Genomic DNA, 22,225 nt, shown 5'->3' on the forward strand with positions numbered 1-22,225 from the left:
ACAGAAACTCAGTGAGGAGTGAGGTAGCATATAGCTGACAAAGGGGTACAGAATTTTCCACGATGGACCTATTTTTTATGTTTTATTTGGTCACTTTGATTAGCTTCTAGAGGATCCATATTTCTGGCCCTTCCTAAAGCAATTCGAGCACTGGGAGTTAGTAATGCTCTTCTCTCTGCCTTGAGCAAGAAAAACCAATGTCTGTGCTAGATGTTGCTCCTGCTATTACAGGAGGCAATGTGCAGGTTGAAAGAGCTCCCAGCAAATAACAGATTCAGACTTTGTGCACAGGGTACATCATCATCTTTGGAGTCCTGGAGTTCTTGCACTGTACTGGAGTAATTTAACTCTTTGTTTTGGAAAGACTGAGGAGATGTTAATAATACACAGTTAAAAATACATCTGTTGTTTATGTATCCTTACGTACTTGTGTGCTGCTGCTTTGCACCGTGAAGTGAACCATAAAGATAACACTGCTCATCTGCCCTCCCCCGGATCCAAAGGGTGTCTCCTTTCAGTGCAGTGCCACTGCACCGAGTGCTCGGGGTCGCAGGGCTCTGGCAGCCCTCGGGGTGCTTTTCATGGTTCTCTTGACTTGCATTGTTAGCAAGAACTCATTTTGGAAGCTCCCAGATGTTGAAGAGTTCTGAAATTATAGTCCTGAGCTTCTTGGTGGGAAAATGGTTCAAAATACTAGAAAGGAAACACTGTAACATAAGGGTTTAGCAGTGACTTCTGGTGCTTTGCAGTTGTGTTTAAGTTACGATAAAAATATGCAAGCAATTCAGTACCTTAATCTGGGCCATGGATAGGGCGCCATGAAGTTTTATCTGCTTATTTTTACCCACCTTTAAGGCTGAGCCGACTGTTCTTGGTACTGTTTGCTTACTTCAGACTGTATGTTTGCATTACGAGTTGGGGCTGATTTAAAAAAATTACTGGCAATAAATGCTGAAGATGTTTCTAATACAGCAAAACCTTTTCTCCTTAAGAGGACTATAAAAATACATGCTGGTTTGTTTCTGTTTTTATGAAACATGTTTTATTCTGTCACATTTGTCCCTGCAGCATTTAATTTCTTGTAGGAGCGGGACTTTAAAAGTTGTGGATGGGGGGAATAAAAAGGAAAGCTGCAAGACAGAGCTGACAGTATAATTGGATTTGAAGCAGCTACAGGCTGGGACTGTTGCAACAGCTGATTTGATCCTTCTGAGTTTCAAGAGCTATTTATGGTAGATTAGCTGTATCAAAGCTCTACTGTTCCAACCATAAAAGGCCGGTCCTATGCGAAGTTGCCACACTGCATTTGGCTTAGTCCTCCGAGGTTGGAGAGCCTATAGCTTTTTATGTGGATAAATCCAGTGATGGATGGAAGTACTAAAGGCAGATCGAGGAGTAACATTGTCGAGGACTTCAGATGGCAGCGAACTCTTAAAAGGAGATTTTCACTAATAAATTTTTTGTTCTGATGTTTGGAATCAGCGCTTGGAATATAGCTCCTGCGTGTGCACTGCATTTGGTGAACGCGTGCTTTTAGGAAAGCGTTGTTCTAAATTTATCTGACTTATCTGAATCATCTTGACTGCACATGTACTCGCCAGCCTTGCATGTTGATATCTGGTAACTTTGTGAAGTCACTTTTCCGTTTTATTAGCGGTGAGCATTAGTCCTTTGGAAAGGAACCTTAGCTGAAGGGAGAAACTTCTCTAAAACAAGAATCATGAAATTCTTGGCTCACGAACACTGCAGGAGTTATCAGTAAGTATTTTGAGAAGTCTGACCCCTTCTGCTGCGTCTGTACCTTCTTTCTTTCCTCCTTTGCAAAAGGGGTTTTTGCGGGATTCTGAAGTAAGTCGTATGTCCTTCGCTGAGCGTGCGTGTGGCCGCGTGGGCCAGTTGTCTGAGGCTTCATCAGGCTGAAATGCAAGTGGGTTTATTCCAGCCTGTGCATGCCACTCATTCAGCCGTCCTTAAGGCATTTTGTGTTTTTATTCTTGTGGTTTTGTTTGGAGGATGAGTTCATTCTGCTATGAATGGAAGGTCCCATTGCTGGTTGGTTCGTGTGTGAGGTGAATCTTTTTTAGTTTTAATGCATTAACCTTAGGCACAGCTACAAGCAACTCTAAGAACTCTCTTAAAAACAACATTTTTCAGTAGCTATCTTGTCTGAGAGATTCTGTATACACAGAGGATCCTGTTGCGTTAGGTAACTGTTGTGCAGTGACACCTGGAGTATTCTGAAGAAAGCTTCCTCCAACTTTCCATTCCCTTATTTTTAAATGTTACTAGGACACAACAGGTGAAAGTTACTGGCACTGCCTTTCTATCCACTTGTGCTGCAGATCAGCTGCTAACGGGGAGCACAGTGAGGGCTGGGGGGAAGAGGAGGTTCCTCACCTCAAGGGTGTTCCAGGTGTTATATTTTGGTATTCAGAAATGTAACAATTTTCTCTTTACCAAGGAAATAAGTTTTAGACATAGCTCTACTCACTGCCCCTGTTTCCCTTTCAGGAGCTGGCAATTCAGGGCCATCTTCCATTTTCTTTGGATTGTGAATCTGCATTTGTCTGTCAGATGGCTCTAAAATTTTTGTTCTGAACTGTATAAAAATGTTTTAGCCCAGAGAACACCAGAAGATAAAATGTGTTAAAATGTTTGAGAAGTACTTTTAGCAGTTTAGTGCAAGGATTATTTATTTGGAAAAAAATAGATGTATATTGTTAACCTTTCTTACATGAGCCTTAGCAGATACCCATTTAAATACTCACCTCTATTTGTAGGTTTTATAGATTGCAGAGGCAATGGGGAAAAAAAAAGAATATTCTGATTATCTGTTAATTTTTTCTCTCGGATTAACAAATATATAATTTACCATTTACATTGCTTCCAGTTAAATTAGTATTTTTAGTAATTACCCTTTTTAAGAGATGACTGTTTTGTTTTGCTGCTTGCATTTTTAAGAAGCAAGTTGGCGTAACTTCATTATTTTAGCATGCAAAAGTTGTGCTGCTGTAGGTGTGCTAGAAAGTGTCAGTGCCTTATAAGCCTTAAAGCAGGCTGCAAAGACAGCAGACATGAAAGTTGGCTACTCCTGGGTCTGCACAAGAGCACAAGTCTCTAACTTGGGTTTCAGCCTGAAGAGCACCAAGGGTGTAGTGCAGGAACTGATGAGAAGTAATAATATCAGCTCCTCTTTGTGCAGCAGATGTTTAAACTGCTGGAACAGGTAAACTTTTCTTCCTTGGTGTCTATCTCAGAGGAGATTAGTTAGTCAATTTAAGCATTAATTCTACCTCTTCCAATGCTGTTTTATCTTGGTTGTATTACTAAATGACATTCTTGGCAGAAGTCTTCAATGTGAAGGAGATTTTCAGATCTCTAAGGGCTTATTCTGAAGGACTACAGCGTTGTATTTGACATCTCTTTGCCAAATTCCTTATATTTGATAGTGTCAGTGGGATGGAGGTAGTGGGGGGCAGGCAAGGAGCTCTAATCCAGCAGTTCCATCTTTGCCTTTTGTACACAGAAGAGAGATTACAGTATAAACATAATCCGTATGTAGAGCCCAGAGAGGGGGAGGAAAAGTGAAACTGTGGTTTACTCATTTCTTCTTCACAGTGAGTCCAAGCAGAGCTGGAGGTGGTGGAGCTGAGCCATTGGTGACAAAGACATTGCCAGAGGCTGGAGGAGCCTACGGTTGGTTCCCTGTGTGGCCATGTGTGTTACCATGCATACATCATAACACTCTGAAGTGAGGTTTCTGTCTTCTTTTGGAGTTATGCTGATGAAGTGGTTTGAAAGCTTTTTGTAGTCTTAGTACTTTTGTTTATGCAAACCACTCTCTGTAGTGTGTAGAATTTGGTATGTTTGTATAAAACGTATGCAACGTTGTCATTTTCCTTGCTTACAGTGGATTGACAAGACATGCTGTTATGTGTGAAGCCTTGCGTATCATGGACATAAGTGAAAACTGCACGAGCTCATTTAGTTTAAATTGCCATTGCTACAGTGTTTTTTTGCCCTCCAATTTGTTGGTTCTTGTGCATAGTAGTTTCATTACAACTTCAAACAAGCCAAAGCTGTGAAACAGTTTGCAGGATGAGGGTGGCCTGAGATTGTTCACTTGTCAGAGGCTCTGCTGTTTCTTCCAGAAGATGTAGGCTTCTGTTTCTCCACACAGAAACCTCCATTTGGCACTGTGGAGGGAAGTGCTATGCTGTCAAGGGGAACAGAAGGCAAAACTTTCTCCCCTTACGAATTTACTGTTTTTACTACTTTCCCTTCTAGCTGGTTTAGAGTTAACTGACGCACTGGAAGGTCTCTAGTTTTTAAAGAGTAAAGTGTGTCCTAGTTGGAATCTGCCTTAAGCAGATAAGAATATGTTGGGTAACTGATGGTAAAAAATGCTTGTGATGTCACTTGCCACAAAAACAGTTTAGGCTATGTCTGCAGATGCAAGTGATGCAGTGAAGAGCCAGGCAGACCAGTGATGCTGGTGCCTGCTGAAGTAGAGGAGGAGCTGAGTCTTCATTGAGCTACTTGCTGTCCTCTGCATTTCAAGTGAGGCGTCCAGCCAGAGATCTCACAGCAGTATTAGGACAAACAGGATATTGGTGATGTGGAGAGTGTGGTTAGTTAGGTTCTTTGAAGCAGCAGCAAAGAATTAGTTGTTTTGAAGTATCTCAGAGGTCAGTAGAAGAGCTTTGACCATAAACTCATGCGTAGCATTCTGGATGCCAGATAAAGAGAGAAACATTCAACTGAGAATTCCGGTAACTTAATAGTTGTGAAGTTTAGAAAGCTCACATATATGTAAGTGGTTGGCATTTTTGTTCTCATCGGTCGTTAGACAAAGTCACAGTGCTTTATGTGTAAAGGTCCCATTTAGGTGAGCAAAGGAAAAAGAATCCGTCCTGGCACTCAGAGTCATAAAGGCTTAGTTTTTCCAGTGTTAATCATGTTCTGGGATATTAGGATTATGTATATATGCTGGATATAATGCTGCATAATGGTTGAGTCAAAGGTGAAAACATAGCATCAGGTTGCCCAGCACCCTTCAGTCCAACATTCTGTTCTCTGAGCGAGTCATGTGTCAAACGTTAACTAGGAGAGTTGATAGTGATTGCTAATTGTGGAAAAACATAAAATAGTCAATAAGACTTTCTGTGCTCATCTCAGCTGCCCTGCTTGAAGCAAAGGAGCTCCAGAGTTGCCTTGCAGCTCACATTCTTGTAGACTCACGTTTAGGGCTATCTCTTGCCGTGGAGGTTCAGATTTCTGGCTCATAAGTTTCAAATTCAGGTCTCCCGATTTACTGTGGAGATGCCTAGACAGTTTGAACACCATTTGGTGAAGCCAGCAACATTCTTTCCTACTGTCAGCTGAGTTAATAAAAGCAACCTTGGTTGCTGCCCACGTATGTTAGGTATATTCAAGCACACCTACTGGGTCATGTCCCTGCCAATGTTTAAGGCTAGGCATAAAAGGTGGTTGCTTTTTTTCCGACTGCTTTAGGCAGCTGATGGTTTGGATTTGCAAATGAGAATGGTGGAAATGGCAGCCTTGCTTTAAAATACTGTTTTAGGAATCCACCCAGGTTGTTGCCACTCCCCATATTGCTCCTGAACTGTTCTCTCCATCTGCTGCAGTTCACCATCTGGCTGCACAGTGCTGTGTGAGTGTTGTGCTGTTGTTCTAATACTCTTAGTCTTACTCTATATCCTTAATATTCTTATGCCAAAAAGAGCTTCTCTCTCATTTTACGTTTGATTCTTGGGCTAAGCCTATTGCTGTTCCTTCTAGCTCCGTGTGCATGTCACCCATCTGTCTCCTTGCTTCTGCTTTGCCCCTCTGAAAAAGCATAGTGGGGAGTAAGGTCTGAACACTCTTCTGCTTAAAGTTAGCCACCTCTGTGCCTTTCATGTGAGGTTTAAACACATTTTTGTCTGAATTACAGAGGCTTACATGCTACCTATGCCCATTTCTTTGAACTTAATTAAATGAAGTGTTAGTAAAGCGAGGGCGTCATTTTGAAGCAGCAATGAGAAATAAATTTGATATCCTGGGAGCTTTACTACTTTATTGAAGCCAGCACAGAAGTTGCTAGTTTGCACTGAAGCGCTAAATGGATGTGTATTTCTGAGTTAAACATGGGGCCAGTAGTTGCATAGACTTCTATGACTGACTTGCAATTGTCTGTGATTTGTGACTGTATGCAGACAATGGTATGTCATGACAGCGTGGATCTGTGAAAGTAAATGCCAGGAAAGAAAGTGACTCTGTGCACATTGCTCTAAGCAGACACTAGGGATAGAGCAAGCACTGGTAGGCCTGGTTTCTTTGGCTTGTCTTCCAAGCTCAGCAAGCAGCCTGTCACAGTGGGCCACTTAGTCACTGTTTAAAACTTGAGGGAGATGGAGAGAGGGAAGTGAGAGCAGAGTTTGAGTGTGACTGAGAATAGGGGACCAGGCTTTGAGGCTGAAACCTAGAGATGATTCCAAGGAGAACCAAGGGAACTACTTAAAGAGGAGCTCTCACATGCTTTTGTTTTTACTGTCTTGATTGGATAAATGGTCTGGTTTAAACAGGATCTTTGGGTTGCCTCTCTGCTGGAAGCAGACAGAGTTGATATGCTGGGATAATAGTCTAAGATTTAATCTAAGTATTGCATCATTAGATTACACCCTAGGAGGTGTAACTGGCTGTTGCTTGACATGACTTCATGTATCATGTACCTGACAGTGTTCAGCATCTTGGGATACTTTACTTTATTCAGTGGCTATTGAAGTGCAACCTGAAGAAAGCAACAGGTAGCTCAAGTTTAATTGGCTCCAGGTTGATTAACACTCCTGAATTGCTTCTCTCTTGCAGCATGCAACGATTGGTTCAATCACAAAGTAGTTTTCTGGTGTTTGTGTTGCTTCTGCAAACCTAGATTTCTTTTTCCTTTTTAATCTTTAATTTATTTATTTACTTATTTATTTTTTTGCTGAACAAAAGATTCCCATTGGCAGAGGAGCAAAACTTTTGAATGGCCCTTGCACATTATGAGATTGGTAGGCTGAAGCTTGAACATGACAGGCAGTGCTTCTGCCTGCACAGTGATGCTCTGCTGCACCATGCTGTGCAGGCACGTGGCTCTTCTGACACAGAGGAGTCTTCTGTAAGTTCCCTGGGGTTATAAGTACAATACAGTAAGGCACAATGCAGTTGGCTGTATGTTCCTATTGCCACCAGGCTGTACTGTCTGGGTGGTCCAGTAAGGCAGACAAGCTGTAAGCACCAGGAAGTATTTACATAACGCAAGACCCTAACCCTGGCCAATGTAGTTCTATGTCGTATGAGAGAACTGGATGCCAAAAAAACCCTGGGCATCCAGCTTTGCCCTGCCTATCTTTTTTTTCCATGTAGCTTAAGTTCCTTCCTACAACCAGCTGCCAAGTGGTGTAGCTTTTCAGCTTTAAGGGCTGACAGCAACCCAAATGAGGTTTTGTTGTGGGCTAAGGATTTAGCTTGCAAGTCCATAAAAATAAACAAGGGAAGAGCAGAGCGATCTTCTTGTTTGTTTTTTTTTTCTTCCTTTAAGATTTCATAAAAAAAGCAAAAATGTAACACAAGAATTCTTGAAATGTTTTATTGTAACTGGTTTTTGTTGTTGCTGTTGTTTAAAAGCAATGATAACAACATTTTACTTCTCAAGGAGATCTCTTAGAAGCAAAAGGTTCCCCTTCCCCCTCCACCACAAAGGATCTATCGGTGTTCCCTGTTGGGACAAACAAGCTGCTGGTGACTGACAACAGGGCTTTGTGTTCTGCAGACATAGCTTAAATTATTCCCTCCCCAAAGAGCTCTCAGAATGAAAACAAAAATTTGGCCAGATAGCCCGGTTTCTCTGCAGAAGCAACCAGAAATAGTGTAGCTGAATCACAGTGGTGCTGTGCCTGCTGTACTCTGGCCAGTGCAGGGACTGCCTGTAGTCTTGGAGCTTTTCACCAGGTTTTGGGAAGAATTTACAGCTCTGTTCCAACTTCCAAGGCTATGGCCTAGAAGCTAGGAAGCATCAAGAGAAAAATCTCAAGTGATGCTCTGTAAATCATTTTATTCATGGTACTTCTAAGTTTCAGGACTGGCCAATAGGCCATTGTATCAGTTGCAATTTTAGCCTTTCCCGTTTTAAAACCAGATCATGATTACATCCCTCAAGACTTTCTGACCTTTCTTCTCAACTGCCTTTGAGTAGCTGGTCTCTGATTTCCCCTTCCTTCCCCTCCAAGGACTATATCCTTTTATTACTTAAGTTATTCTTTAGCTGTGTTTCTGACCCTCTTTTCCCTTGCTAGCTTTCAATGGCCTGCAGGTTCCATTTGGAGGCACTTTTACATACTACATTTGCTGTACGGTACTAATGGAAATGACTCTTTGAAACAGAGATCTTTCCATTGCTTTTTAAATATTTGGAGCAGAAACACAAACAAAGCAGAAACTCTGAATGCTTGCTTATGACAAATCAAAACCTTTCATGAACTTGTTCTGTAGTGGTAACAGTGAGGGGAAAACCACATAACTGCATAAACTGTTCTAAGGTAAGGTTTGACAGGGACTTCAGAAAGTTCTCTTTAAATTCATTTTGCTAGGGAATGGCAAAAGTAGTTCTGAGACTCTCAAGCTGCTTTTTTGCTGACAAAGGAGAAGTGCAGCTGAGGAACAGATGAGAGAAATGACGAATCTGACTGGTTTTGTTTACCAGTTTGCATGAATATTATCAGAAAGCTTCTAAATAATTGAGTGAAAATACACCTTACTTAAATATATTTAAAGTAGCCTTAAATTCCACATTCCTTTTAAAATGATGCTCTAAACATTTGTTGTATGATTCAAATCCAGAAGAGCTTTTGATAAACCTGCTCCGTGAGCTTTCACTGATCTCTCAGAACAAGGAGCAGCTTTGCATCTGGGGATGGTTGAGCCACACATCTGTGAAATGCAATAATGTCCAAGCCAATGGTTTTACACTGCAGCACTGCCACAGTTCTGAGGGAGGGAAACAAAAAGAAGAGCAATTATCAAGCGAATGATGTATTTCAGTACATAAGAAGTGTTTACGTCTCTCGGTAATGGAACGATGTGTCACAAACTTTATTTAGCTGTTTGCAGTATGCCAGTTTCATCTGACTTTAAGCATTTGCTGAAGCAAGCTGACTGCATAAAGTAACTGTCTCTCCCAAACTCATAAAGCCCTTGTTGGACTTTGGGAGTCAATGGCTGCTCTTACACAGCAGCAGACTTTGAAAGACTGGCTGCTGCGTGCCTGGCTTCTCATTGCAGTGGAATGTGGGAGGAGAGGAACAGGAGGAGATAAAGGAGGAGCAGGGTTTAAAGGCTAGAACCAATGAGGCCTGTGAAGAAGCATCGTGTCCAGTGGGGGATTAAAAGTCATCCTTAGCAGGAGCGCTCCAACATCTGCTTTGCCTGTTAATCTCTATGAAATGACCTCGATGGTTGGACCAACTGCAGGCTTGATGCACTTTCTGACAGCATGAAATTGGTTTGTAATAAATACACAAAGGAAGCAGCAGGAATAATGGAACCTATTTGTGAACTGACATGCCATTGGGTTTTCATAAATCCCTGGAAGTGTAATGCTGGCAAATGAATATTCATAAACCAGGTTATTAAAGTTTTAAGAGAACCTTGAGGGGGTGATGATGTCAGACTCCAGAGTTAATTATAGAGATGGTAAAATTCTTGGCTAAGTAGGCTGAACACAGCAGTTTTTACACAGTATGGCAATCAGAGGGAGCCACAGCCTTGGATGTAGGTTCCAAATCTCTTAATATATTCCCTGAGCTAGAGGTCTACTGCTTTAAAGAAGAAGTATTTACATCTAGCTACTGTGTAAATAAATCATCTTCAAGTAGTACAGCAGCTGATTGTGTCTTTTGTTACTGAGTTGGTCTTGATTTCTGGCTTGCTTGCTATGAAGTACCCTGCTGGGCAGGGAAGCATGGAGTGGCTCTCTCGAAAATTGCCATTTGTTGTCAGATGCAGTGTTTTATCTGGAGCATGCACTAGACTTATTACAGGGGATACTAATACTGCAGTAACTCACTTATAAGGATTATTGCTTTAAGAGATTCTGTGCCTCCTGAAAGAGCTGTGAAAAACACCTCGTTTCTGTTTTGTATGTTATCAGTAGTTTATTTTGCTTTCAGAATTGCTGGGGGTTGGAGAGACCTACAGAGATCATAGTTCTAGTCTCGCTCGGCTGAAACAATTTAAAAGATCTCTAGCTGTTGTTGATGGTCTGTGTGCTCTTATTTTTCCTACTGCATTTCCCCATCGTATTGGTTGAAACTGTAGAAATGCTGAAGTAAATCCCATGCGATCCTACATTGGTATGATGAGCAAAAGTGTTGAACTACTTGGAATCAGGGTAATCAGATCTTGAATTTTAGGATCCTCCTGAAATTAATGCCACTATTCTGCCTAAAGTGAAATACAATTATCCTTTCTTAAGTAGAGGGAATGCTATGAAAGAACATGCTATTGTGCTTCTTGAATCAAGATCTGTGACACAAGAACCTACAGCTGGTAGGAGGAAGAGAAACAGATATAATACTTAAATTTTTTATATGTTGTAAAGCTACAATCTAAACTGAACTAAACTAGTAATTTGTTTGGGTCAAGGCATTGGAACAGTTGACCATCCCCTGCCTTCTGCCAGAGCAAGGAGCTGCAAACACTGTAAACATAGATGAAGCACTTCGTAAATGCCAGCAAAAAGTCTGAGAACAACTGGACATCTAAAAACATGCTAAATAGGATGTGGAATGTTTGGGAGGGCTTAGGAAATCGTTCTGACTTGTTTTGAAGCTGAAATCTTACTTAAGAGGAAACCCTTCAGCAGTGAGCGAGTCTAAGAGAGATGCCATTATAGCCATAAAGTTGCAAGAAGCCTCAAATTTTGAAATATCCTGTATGAGAAATAATGCTCATGAGAGTGCTTGCAGACTGGGGGAGTGCAAAAGGAAATCACTGTGTCTACTGAGACTCGCTTCAGTTTTGAGAGAAGGAACATCACCTCTTACCTCTGCCTTCTACAGCCCTCGCTGTGGGATGACTATAGAGGCAATGTCTGCCTTTTTGTTACAACAGCCTTCAGAATCTTCTGCAAGGAGAAATTATTTACCACATATGTAACTTTGCAGTTTGCATGACTAAATCAGCATGAATCCTTCCATACTTCTTCTTCAGCTCTGGTCCCATGCTGAAAAGTTAGTAACAGAGATGGTCTTTCTTCCAGTCCTCCTCCTCCTGCTTTACTTTGCAAGACACTGCATGGCCTCTCTTTGTGAAATCGGGGAAAATAAAAGTACACATTTGCAAGATGTATTTCATGATGGGAAACAAACTTCAAGGCTCTGCTGGGTGAGCCTTGAAAAACGTAACTTGCAGGCAGGCAAAACACTGCTGATTGTGTCTGTGCTGTCAGGGAGGAGGAACTGAACAGGTGCCAAACCATCAGCATAAGGCTGTCCCCTGGGAAGAAAAGCTGTTTGTTTGAAGTCCAGGCTTTTCCTTAGCAAATTAAGTTTTTAAGTAGGTATTTCCTCTTCATTCTACCACAGGCTCGTTGTTGTGTTGCTGTTGTACTCGGTTTTCTTGGCTGAAGTGTTTAGGCTTTTCAGATGGGGATCTGGCATTTTTAGGAAGATGTGAATCATGTCTGGATGAAGAGATTCTTTGGTTGCCCTCCTGAGGTGAACAGTACCCACAGGCACAGGGCCTGGTGTCATCAGGTCAGATGTCTGCCAAGGGATGCATGCAAGTGGTTTCTTGGGATGCTGTGCCTGTCATGGCAAGCAGGCGTTTCTGTGAACACCGTGGTCTAGAAATGTGGGAAGCAAGGAGACCGGCTTGGTGCTGGTGACCCACCCAGCACAAGTAGACAGCAATGTCATAGGGGATAATCTTCCCTCAGCTCAATAATGCTGAGCCAGTGCTCCAGGAGCAGCGTGGGTATAATCCAAGCTGAAGACAACAGACTGAGAGCTCTGACTTCAGGAAAAAAAAGTTCATTTTCTGTGAAAGTTGAAAGTGCATTTAAATAGGTATCTCCTAGTTCTGTTTTGCTTCAGTGCCTTTTAAACACTTTTATTTATCTATTTTTAAAAGATTCCTGTGTGTGACCTTGGCAGCATATGAGAGGGAGGAGATGGAGGCTGAGGGGAACCTGAATGAAACACGGTTGTGTTTCTTTCAAAAAAATAAAAATTGTTGAAGAGATGATAAGCCTCCTAGCTGATGGCATTCCTTGGTAGGAGAGAAAGTAGGGTGAAGAAAGGACATTCAGATGTCAGGTGAGCATCAGTTGAACAGCTTTGAATTCTCACGGTCTCCTCTTGTCACTTGGGCTCCTTTGCTGCCCATGTCCCTGCGACCCATGGCAGACAATGGTGTAAGGAAGATGGCTGGCCTTGAGTTCCAGTTCTGGCTGGCCCACTTTGATGAAAATAAACAGCAGGTGTGTAAAAATAGTATCTCTTCTCTGTCTGTGGGAAAGAAGGGGGGATGTGATCCCATGGAATCGTCTTGCAGAAGTTACAGTGACATGGTGAGTGCAGTGCCAACATGTGAGCTGATTCCTCCAATTTGGTACATTGATGGTACCCACTTTGAAGCTGGGATGAGAGGTAGTGGACTTAAGTAGCAGTAGGAGAGGCTCACATCAGATGTTAGCAAAAAGTTCTCAGAAAGTGGTGATAAGTGGTGCTGCATTGGCACAGGCTGAGCTGGGAGGAGGTGGAGTCACTGTCCCGGGAGGTGTTTGGGTGCCGTGAAGATGTGGCACTGAGGGACATAGTGGGCATGGTGGTGGGCTCTGATTAGACGATCTCAGTGGTCTTTTCCAGCCTTAATGATTCGATTCTCAGTCATTTGGCAGCATTTCATTTAGCTGCCCAACTCTTGCATTTACAATCAGTGCTGCTTATGTGGCTGCGCACTTACTGGACTAAGTGTCTCTTATTTGCTCTCAGGAGCAAATATTGTTGCATTACTGAGGGTAGCACTGTGATACAGGAAACAAGCATCTTAAAGAGTATAGCTGTGTGAGCTTAAAGCTCATAGGATTTTTAAGGAGTACTGGCCTCTGCCGACAAGCAGAGACTGCAATTCTTCTCTTTCCTTAATGATTAATAAGCAATTACAAGGGGCTTCTGTTTAATTGTTTTTTCAGACTATAAACTCTGCATTGTTTGCGTGCAGGGATGTTTAGAGCAGCATGTGGCTGCATTGACTGAGCAGAGCTGCCACTCAGTTTGCCCAGTTGTTGTGAGCTCTCCGGGCACCGTGTCTGAAGAAGCCCGGCCCTGCGAGCTCCGGCATTGTTTCCAAATAAAGGCATGTCTGAGTGGGAGCTGAGCCTCCAGCTGCCGGACCTTGAGGGAAAAAAAGAGCCTTTCCCCATGGACTGAAAAGAGATGATATATCTGCAGCAAAACTTTCCTTCCCCAGCCCCCTTCCCTTTCTCAAACGAAACAAGAAAGTTGTTTTACATTTAAATCATGCAAACTGGTTATATGCTGGTGCTCTGCTGCAAAGAGCCTCACCATTAGCCTTGCAGTCACCCCAGACTGAACTACAGTCTGCAATCAGTGTGTTTGTTTTAAATATTTAGAGCAATTTGGACAGGAAATATTTCTGTTGAAAGGAATATTTTGAAAGTTATTTAATAAATGAGCCTTTGCTTGTCTATATACCCTCATCTGTGTGATGAGTGGAGAATATGAACAAGTACCTTTGTAATGCCAGGCAGTAGTTTGGGTGACTTGTTTTTAACTAAGTCAGAAGGTTTAGAATTAGGGTTTAATGTAAGTTTGAAGTGGCATGATAGTGTTTTTGCTGTATGATCTAAGGACATAGCTCACACAGGAATAGGTAATTTATTAGACCAGCTGGTACGGGGGGGGGAGGGGGGGGGAATGAGACAAGCTTTCAGGCACAGCAGCACTTCATCAGTCTGAAATAGAAGCAGCAGATTTCAAGGTTAAACAGAAGTTATGAAAAACTATTCTGTTCAATCAGATATGTGCTGAAGTGCTGGAGAGGAGCTTGCTGGTATGGTGTTCCTGCAGCAGAGGGGGAGGAGGAGGAGGTAATTGATTAAACAGGGAAAGAAATCAGGAGTTTATAGGCTGGGGGGGTTATAAACCTGTTACCCAGTGAGCCCATGGCTGTTCTAGGTGTCAAGCAGTTCTCTGACTTCTCTTTGAGAGGTTTTATTTTTATAGTTTTTCTTTGAGCACTGAGATTTCAAGATCAGATTCGTTTGCACACAAATAGAATCAGCTTTATTTAAAGGAACTTAATCGGGCAAATGCAGCTTCAGGCATTCTTTGTCAGCTGGCTTCCATCCTGAGCCTGTGGTGTTAGCTTACAAAGCTACCTGCACTCAGTGGCAAGTGAAAGTGAAATAGTAAAGAGAAAAAACCCACTGTTTCTCTTTTTTAAAAAAGCCCTAATTAGTTACTTCTGAAATCAGATCAAATCTACTCTAAGGAAAACTGGGAGTTGATTCTTTTTAGTTTTTTCCTTTTTTTTTCTTTCTTTTTTTTTTTTTTTTCCTTACCCGGAACAAAACCCAGAGTTAAAACATGAAGAAACAATTTCAAGGCTTTGCAGAGTGGATGATGCTTTACTTGAGCTGCTAGCAGAGTTGGAAACAGGCTTTTTTAGGCTTTGAATTAGGCTGTTTTAACAAGGTGGTGGTTTCAGCACACACCTGATGATGCACTGTCAGTGTGTATTGGGCTGCACAGGAGAGCAGAGCAAAGCTCTCAGTGCTTTTTTTTTGAAGCTTTTCACTATTTTTTTTCTTAGGTGCTGTACCTGGAAGTGATTAATGTATAGTCAAAGCAATGTCAGATTAAAGATGTTACAGGAGAGGTCAGTACCTTCTGACTTGCTTGTCTGACTTTTCGATTCCTTTTATTGGGCTGTCTGTACAAATTAACTCATTATAGCTGTCGATTTTAAAGTTAAGACAGCCAGCCTTCTCATGAAAACTGACTTTGCATATCAGTTACAGTATTCAAAATGGTGGAGGCCACTGGTGTGGCGAGGGGTCTGGAAGCAGCCTGCTCCCCTTCCTGCAGCCAGGGCTGTGTGCCAGGAGGGCTGGGCTGTGCCTGCAGTCTGCCAGTGCTGACGGGGTTGCAGAGCCAACCATGGCCCTCAACTCGAGCTCTGTCTAGGTGGAGGAGATCGGAAGAGCTAATTTGGATAAACTGCATGCTAGGAAAGGGGGTGTTGTTGTGCTAGCATTTGTCTTTATGTGTTACAAGCCAGCAGTCTCCAAGCTGGGGACAGGTCAGCAACAAATAGGATATATTGAAAGAGCAACAGCATCATCTTCCATGGTCATTGATGTTGTAGGTTCAGCTTATCTGTGTCTGAGCTTCCTTGACGCCAGTTCTTCAGAAACAGTGAAAGTTAAAAGTATGTTAAAGCATCCCTTTCACATGGCACTTTGATTCCATATTGTCTTCAGTCATGTGGGTGGAACTGGAAGCAGGGTTTTGTGTCCTGCTCTCAATTTTTTCAATACCAGTGACTATTAGTAAAGTCCTTCCACCACTGCTTCTGCCTGCTTTTCTAACCTGTCTTATTGAGCAATGTTCTGAAAACCTAAGGTGGACACAAAGTCTGGTCTTGAGGCATCGGATAGAGACAGACTGAGTGTGCCCCCTGTGCCACAAGTTCACAAGTTAATATTAAAAGTTTCAAATAATATATCATTTTAATATTTGACCAAAACAGAGTAGCAGCAATACACATTCAGAAAGCTTTTGATGTGGAAGAAGACACAGGAAAAACTATAATCTAATTGGAGCTTAACAGAGTGTAATGGCTCAGTTCTAAGAAAGATAAGAGCTTTGTTTGTAGATTGGCTGTGCATCATATAAGTGGCTTTTATTTATGACAGAGGTAACCAGCATGCTCTGTTAAGTCAGAATAAGAGGAATTAAAAATAGGAGCAGTTTAAATATCAAATCCAGCCATGAGTTGGACTCGATGATCTTTATGGGTCCCTTCCAACTTGTGATATTCTATATTTGTAGCACTAGTAGATGGTGATAGATATATCTATCTATTGTTCTTACATAACAGAACCCAAAAGGGGTTCTGAGCTCTCTTTCTCACTATCGTATTTTCCAAACCCTACCCCTTAGTAAGGATAACTTAAACGCAGCCAAATTCCTGCTGCAGGCTTTGAACTTGAAAATATTAGTATCGTGCATGGAGTCTATACTAGTTTATTTTCCTCACTGTATAAGATAATGAGGCAAATAATGATAATAGAAATAATAATTCGTTGTTATACAGGAGTAGTTCAGGTATGGAAAGAAAAACAAAATGTAAGTTTTATTTTTGGGAGGAGAGGTTAAATTTTGTTACATCATTTGACAATGCAAGTTACTGGGTGTTCCTTTTAAGGTACTTGCCACAAAGTAGTGAACCTGGAATGCCCTCAGTGACATACTTTCACCCTTTGGAACAAAAAGTACAGTGACTGCCGGTGTATCACTAACACAAAGAAACAGCTGCTTGACTTTTTACATCAAACAGGCAGTGGTGTACACCAATGGAGATTTCTGGCATTCCTGGTGCTGATTCACCTTGGCATCCTTCAGTCTCCTCCTTTCTCTTCCCTGCCTTTCTATGTTTGGAAGTCATTTTTCAATGTTACTTACCAAGCTGTCTGCCTTCTGTTTCTCTTTGCTTCCCGATTACAGGATGAGAAGACAGAATGGGTTAATAGGATGTTTCCCATCACAAGTTTTGTGTTTGTTCTAACAGAATGTTTTCCTACCATCTGTAGCTGAAACAAAGTCCCACCTTGAAATATCAGAAACTGTGAATGCTCTCATACTATTTCTCATGATGACTTGCAAGAAATAAAGATAATTCTTGACAATCAAAGAAGCTCTAAAAAATAGGACTAGCTGAGAAATTGAGAACTTACATATGCCAAAGTCTTTAATATGATGTTTTTTTCTTTTCTCGAGGGATAGAAGTGTGAATTTGACTATGAAAATGAAATTATGCTTTCCAAGTGAAATCCCTAAATAGTGTCCTCTCTAAGAGCAGTTGTCTAGTTTTGTTCAGCCTACATCAAAAAGCGTTCAAGTTCTCTGGATCTTTTTGGATAGGGTTGTGTTACTTTACTGCATATTGTGAGCTAATGCAACTCCTGGACTTTCTCCAGTCTGTGCTGTCTGAAATATAGACTTGGTCTATAAGCTGCTGATTATGGTTTCAGACTTCCCAGGAAACGAAAATATAAAGAGCCGAAGAAAATGCTGCAGCTTTTCACAGTGATCTCATGCATGGCCACACGCTGTCAGGATGTTTAAATTTCTTGCACTAAGTTTTAATGCAGACATACTTTCCATAGGAGTTTAAAGTACTACTGTAGTTTGACTTGAAGCCATTGGCAAGCAATAGACTTAAAAGATAGCGTCAGTGTCTTGAATTGTAGCCTTGACTGAGCTTTTCTTCTGTCTACTTGACTATTTGTGAACTTGAAGTCCAAGCAAGATGTGGATGTTCAAGTGAAGGATGATACAGATTCTTCAATTAATTATTTGGAGAAACTGCTGGGTTCTCTAGCTTTTCTGCTGCTTTCTCTTACTCGGTTTTTCCATTAGCACATATAAGAATCAGGCCAGGCACAGAAAGACAGTGAAGAAAACAAATATCTTGCTTGAGCCTCCAGATCCTTTGTGTGGAGTCCTGATATATCAATTCAGTAGAAAACTGTGCCAGTACTGCTGGTGCTGAAATAGTGTTTCCAAATGGCTCCTGGCAGCTCCCTCCTGTGGGAAGGAGGGCTGTTCTCATGCAGTAAGACAACCTTGTGCAGCAGGCCTTGTGAGCAGGGCACCACCAATAAAGGTGGGTTTCTGTGAATTTCTTGTGTGGCTGCCCCATACGTGTTCTGTTAAAAGTTGGTATAAGACTATGCTGCAGTGCTTGGATTGGAAACAGAGGATACAGTCAGCTGTGGCTGTGATGGTTTGATGGATGATGGGCATTTTAACAACAGAATTTGGTAGTGAAGTCACCGTCCCTGGATGTGTTCAAGAAACATTTAGATGTCATACAGAGGGACATGGTTTAGTGGGAAATATTGGTGATAGGTGGATAACTGGAATGGATGATCTTAGAGCTCTTTTCCAACCTTAGTGATTTTACGATTCTATGATTGTTCCCCAAGACTGCCAGGACTCTGATTTGGGGCAGATGTGGGTGAGAAGTCTTGCTGCAGCAAACTTGCTGTTTTCCTACTGGGTTTTACAGCCCATGCTGAGCTCTGTCCCATGGTAGCTGCACCTTGCTGCTGCCTTGCCTGAGCTGCTGGAACACTTTGTTCAGCAGCAAACTGAAGCCACACGTGATGTGCCCTGCTGTGTGCAGGTTTGCAGCATCACCTGGTCCAGGGCAGCAAAAGCAAAGCAGCACTGTGCTGAGTGTGTTTGTGATTTACCTGATAATGTTCTGCTTCTCCAGAATGTTTTTCCTCTCTTTGGGACAAGTAATGTTGTAGGTCTGCCTTCACAAGGACCTAGTCTAGACTCATCAGTACAGAATTCTTTCTATAACTGGTTATTACTGTATTACTGTAATAAACTGGTGGCCATCAAGACGTCCAGAGAGTCCTTCATTCTTTCCAACTCTAATTTATTCAAGCTGGCTCTTCACTCCCCTCTAAGGGATGTCTCTTTTTCCATTACACATGCTTAGTGCCTCTCTTCCATCAGCACAGCATTCCTTTGGAGCTACTCATGGGACAAACAAGTTGACTGACGAAGGGAATTTACCTGCAAAAAACAAGTGTCTAAGATTATCTGCATTCTCACACCATGACCTGCAGTTGTTGGCATGCTCTGCAGCCTGCTGCTGAAGCTGTATGCTCCAAGTTGGTTTGGCTCTCTCAAACGCTGTAGCTCAGCATACCTTCAGTTTCCCTCATGCAGATCTCACCTTCTGAAGGGGAGGGTAAGAATTGAGCATACTGGTCTGGACCTAGAGAAGGAAAGCAAAACCCTGCTTGAGAAGGTGGCCTGGTTTGAAGCAGAGGTGAAGAGAGCCATGAAGGTGGGACTGGGTGTGATGGGGGACTCTGCAGTAGGAGCTGGAGAAGAGATGGGGGAGAAGGGGAAATAATTTGGAAGGTGCTAATGAAAACAGATGTAGTGGGATTACTAATAGGATGGGGGTGCAGGAGGAAGGTGGAGCTATAAAGAAAGCAGCAAGAATAAAATCAGAAGAGAGGGACTGGCAAGGGCAAGAACTAGAGGAGTGAAAGGGGAGTGTGTCTGGGAATGGCAGTTTTTAATCCTAGGAAGACTTTTTCAGTCTGGGGCAGCTGAACTTCTCTGTGTGGGATGAGCAGTGCAGCAGCAGAGCAGTCTTAGAGAAGTCCACTTTATGTTCTCTAGGTGTTCTGGGGAGTCTTTTGGGGAAAGCATAATGAACCTCTCAACTTCCCATATATCTGTCTGCATTCCTTCATTTGTAGGATCTCAGTTTTCTCTGCTCACTACGTTTCATTTGAACAAAGCAATGATATTCTGCATTTAATCTTGGAGCATCTTTAAATCAAGGGAAGAACCTCCCCAATATCACACTGAGCTCCCATTTGTCTTCAGTCCAAAGATGTACCTGCAACACATAGCTGTTGGTTACATGGCAGATATATTTCCCCTCATGTGGCCTGGGGTGGGAGTTTACTCTTGTAAGATCATTGGAGGAAGTGGCCTGGCTTGGTGGGGGATTGTGGGGGAAAAAACCAACACCACACCTATTAAGCCTTGATTTAAAGCAGCAGACTTGCATGAGTCATTCGTTACTCTGTTCTTTAAGTGTAACCTTTGATATGCATAAATTTTGCTGAAATTGCCTTCCAACTTTGTTCTTGAAAGGACAGAGTTCTCACTCCTAGCAATAACAGGTAGCGAATCAAAAAGCTGTGCTTTGTCCTGAGCGATGAAAAAGCCATGCTTCCTAGTGGGGGTGGCTTCTGTGCCCAGCAGGTGTCCTTTTGCATTTAAGTTAATAACCATGCAGTCACAAAAATGTTAAAAATGTTAATGGTGCTTTTTTCCTTTTTTTTTTTCTCTTTTCTGTCTTACAATGAAGAAGATACCCCCGTATTTCAAACCTGTCCCCCAGATTTCTACCTGAAGTGTGATTTTTGAAATTCTTAATGCCTGTAAGCAAAGATGGCCAGTGGGAATGTTAGAAGGGAAGAACATCAGCTACTGCTTTACCTCAGTTTGAAATCAAAACTGCAAAAACATAAAAGCCTTTTGAAAGCATTTTCTAGTGTGCTGTTGTACAAATGGCCCTAAATTAACAGGTGCCAAATAATCACCTCTGAGTGCCACAGTGGCTTTCTGGATGTGTCTGAATTGATGGAGATTCTCCTTTTTAATCAAAAAGTGGTTCCCCCTGGTACCTGGGGTTTGTTAGTGTGTATTCTGAGAGACCAGAAAAATCTTGAAGTCTCGAAACCCATTTCTGTCAGAAAGTGGAGCAAGCCTGGTAGGTTTTGTGTTAACTGTGAGTGACTTCCATAGGCCAGTGCTGTGCTTTGTAAGACTGTTGATAGATCTGTCGAATGCACACACACACACCAATCCATCTCATTCCCTGTGAGTTATTTACTTTTGTGCAGCTTTTGTTATTAATATTAAATAGTAATGAGAACATACTGTGCTGCTGATCTAAGCAAATTGGACACAAAGTGAGTTAGCTTATTTTTAGGACTACTGGCATGTAATCATTTCTGACCCTTTTTTGAATGTGCCCCACTTCTTTGGATTAGTGAGGCATATTTTAGCTGAAAATCAGCAGTTCTGAGCCAGGGTCTGTGAGTGCATCTGGGCACGGCTTCAACCTGAGATGATAATGGCTGAGCTTACATACTGCCAGCATGATTCACAGCTGTACTGCTTAATGCACACTATTGAAAGCGCAGGTTGCCAAATATGCTCTCACTTTCGATCTAACAGTATGAACCCTGTTGGTTGTTGTGGGAACTGGGCATACCTGTCGCAGTTTGATTTCTTTCACCAGGGTGATAATCATGGCTCAGTTTTAATCACTGTGTTGGAGGTCTTTCTAGCTGTGAGAAGCATGTTCCTTAAATGCATTCTTACATACATCCAGTGTTTGGTAGGCATTGAGCTCTGACAGGGCAGTGTTTCTTCAGGCTGTGATAGCTGTGGGACTGAGCTCCAAATTTCAGCATCCTCTGTTCCCTGCAGCATCCCCTGCACTGCCTCCTATGTGCCCTGCAGATGTGTACTGATGGGATGGCCAGACTGTGGCCTCGGCGGCACTCTGACCAGTGATGCTTCATTCAAGTCAGCAGAGCACTTAGAAGATTGGATGCCAATTTTAGAAATATCAGGGTACAAACAGCATTTGAACGGCCTCTGTATTTTACCGCTCAGTGCCAGACAGGGCGTGGAGCTGTGTCTGCACTGAAGTGCTGCCTGCTGACAGTGGATGCTGGCAGTGGTGGGTGGAGGTGACCCACGCTCTGTGGCCTGGCCAGGCGTGGGGCAGGCTCTGTGCTTCCTGCACAGCCTCTGCTCTGTGGAAGAGGAGAGATATCCAGATCTAGCCTCTTGAATTTGCCTTGGGAGAGGTGTGAGGGAGGAGCTAGCCAGCATTACAAGTGAGGTACCAAGCAGCAGAAGCAGATTTTTTTGCTAGGTAGTTATTTTGGGGAGAGCAGATCATTACTTTTGAAGCCATCTGTTTGAATTGCAGCAAATCCTCACCACAACTGATCAACAGCGTTAAATAATTCAATAGTAGCGTTCAGATGAGTGTCTGCGCTTTGCTTTTATCTTCTTCATTTGGTTTTTGTGCTTGACAAGTACCTGCCTGGTGGCTGGCTGCACTCGTGCTGCTGGCCTACTTTTGAGCAATCCGTGTAGTGAGAAACCCCATTATTTCTGCAGCAACTGATCCTAAATGGTGCTGTGCAGAAAGCCGCCCCACAGCCAGCCATGGGCTCATGCTGCTTGTGGCTTACTATGGTTGCTGCCTCTCCCACCCTGTGCTGTGGAGGGCTGGGGTGGGCAGACAGCTACAAGGTAAGCACTGGGCGGCCTCAAGGGAGCAGGGAGCTCAGCCTGGCCTTATT

At 42.5% G+C, this 22,225-nt stretch overlaps 1 protein-coding gene across 26 annotated transcripts in view; it reads left to right on the forward strand.

The window, feature by feature from the left end:
• SVIL (supervillin) overlaps nt 1–22,225 on the forward strand; it is a 128,832-nt gene that overhangs the window by 31,651 nt on the left and 74,956 nt on the right. Inside the window, exon 1 of one of the 26 annotated variants that reach the window (XM_085538808.1) lies at nt 1,309–1,758. The exons of 22 other annotated variants lie outside the window; for them this stretch is intronic. The gene's annotated coding sequence lies outside the window, so the exon portion shown is untranslated. Of the gene's footprint in view, nt 1–1,308; nt 1,759–22,225 lie in introns of those variants that run through there. 3 more of the 26 variants (XM_085538812.1, XM_085538838.1, XM_085538806.1) reach the window with 3 other exon arrangements.

Source organism: Coturnix japonica, chromosome 2 (genome assembly GCF_054131305.1).
Source record: "Coturnix japonica strain WE chromosome 2, WE-NBRP24, whole genome shotgun sequence".
NCBI classification, from domain to species: domain Eukaryota; kingdom Metazoa; phylum Chordata; class Aves; order Galliformes; family Phasianidae; genus Coturnix; species Coturnix japonica.